Source organism: Vombatus ursinus, unplaced genomic scaffold, assembly GCF_900497805.2.
Source record: "Vombatus ursinus unplaced genomic scaffold, bare-nosed wombat genome assembly UNPS02014804.1, whole genome shotgun sequence".
Classification (NCBI taxonomy): domain Eukaryota; kingdom Metazoa; phylum Chordata; class Mammalia; order Diprotodontia; family Vombatidae; genus Vombatus; species Vombatus ursinus.
Genome location: NW_020954582.1, coordinates 9,757,064 through 9,758,777, shown reverse-complemented (window position 1 = coordinate 9,758,777; position 1,714 = coordinate 9,757,064).

The following is a 1,714-nucleotide window of genomic DNA, read 5'->3' as shown; positions in this document are numbered from 1 at the left end:
AAAAAAAAAGCAGTTAGTTGACCATATTGTGAGAATGGCAGACAATAGAGAAACATACTGAATGTCACAAATGTACTCCAGAAATAGTAAGACATCCCAAGAGAGGCGGTATATTTCAGTGGAGTCATAGGACCTGAGTTAGAATTTTTGCTCCATCATCTGTGTGACCTTGGGTGAGTCATTGAACTTCTCTTGATTCAGTTTCCTCATCTTTAAAATAAGGTCTTTGGACTAGATGACTGTAAAAGCCCCTTCCAACTCTAGATCTATGCTCCTGCAACTCTAGTGAGTTGATTGGATTCTCTACAGAAGACTGATGGCAAGACACAAGCAAGAACTGTGCAGGACAAGAAAGCATGAAGGGGTTGCAATAAGCACCAGTAGGAGGAGTATACACTCTGATGAAAGCAAGGATCCAAATAAAATAGCAAAGGGTTGTCATCATCAGTTTGGAATGCACTCCAGCTTACTTTTCAAATTGATTATACTTAGAACTGGAGGGCTGATCAGCTTTGTTATAACAGTGAGCTACCTGGCAGTCCCAACCTTTACCTCAATGTCTTCCAGGCAGTGGATAACGAATATTTGGATGGGAAATTAACATCTAGACCAGAAGCCTACAATTATTGGAGATTTAAATCTGGGAAAAAAATGTCAGAGGTCATCAAAGGCAGGATAGCAAGATCTAGGGGACTGTGGTACAGTGAAGAATGCTGGATTTGCACAGAACCTGAGTTCAGATCCTACCTGTCCCGTTGACTTTGTGGACTTGGGCAAGCCCCTTAATTTTCCTGGGCCTCTTTCCCCATCTGTAAAATGAAGTGTTTGGATGTGATGGTATCAGAGGTCCTTTCCAGCTCTAAATAGATGATTCTAGTCCAAACCCCACACTTTGCATTTGTAAATTTTTAAATACAATTTCTTACAAGTATCTTTCCTTCTTCTCTTTGACTCTTACTCAAAACTTACTCAAAAGTACAGGTAGACCAGGGGCTAATTTTAGTGCTTAAAAGATGATAACATTAGATCTAGAAGAGATCTTAGAGGTCATTTTGTTTAATCTTCTCATTTTACATATAAGGAAACTGAGGACCAGAAGGGCAAAGAGATATGTCCAAGGTCTCACAGCTAGTAAGTAGCAGAGTTAGAATTCAAACCCAGTTCTTTTGACTCCAAATCCAGCACTCTTTTCACCATACCATGTGATCATATCCTAGTTGACTGTAAGATGTCATATATTGAATCATGTGGGTCAGACTCTAAGACCCCTTCTAAAACTTGAATTCTCTGATTTTATAAATGCTTTGGTGTATGCTATGTGTGAAAGATTTTCTAATTAAGTTCTAAGATTTTTATTCTTGTGTTCTAGCTTTATGACAGTAGGCCTAGCTGCCACAGCAGTGAATTCTAATTAATAACAGTGTTAAGCTATATTTGAATGCAGGATCATGGGTGGATGGGTAGGGAATCAAGAGAAGTGGGGTTTTGCTGAATCATAGCATCTAGTACACAGAATTATGAAATTGTAACCGATGCTGCTCAGGCAAGGGTTAATAACTGAGCTGTCTGTGGTTGGCAACATTTAATGGGGAGGCGAGCTGAATGTCAGAGCAGTAGCATACCTAAGTAAAAAAGTGGTTACAGGACAAGGCTAAGGTTCAAACCAGAGAATCAGCGAGAAACAGTCACCATGGCAACAGAGACAGAAAATGAG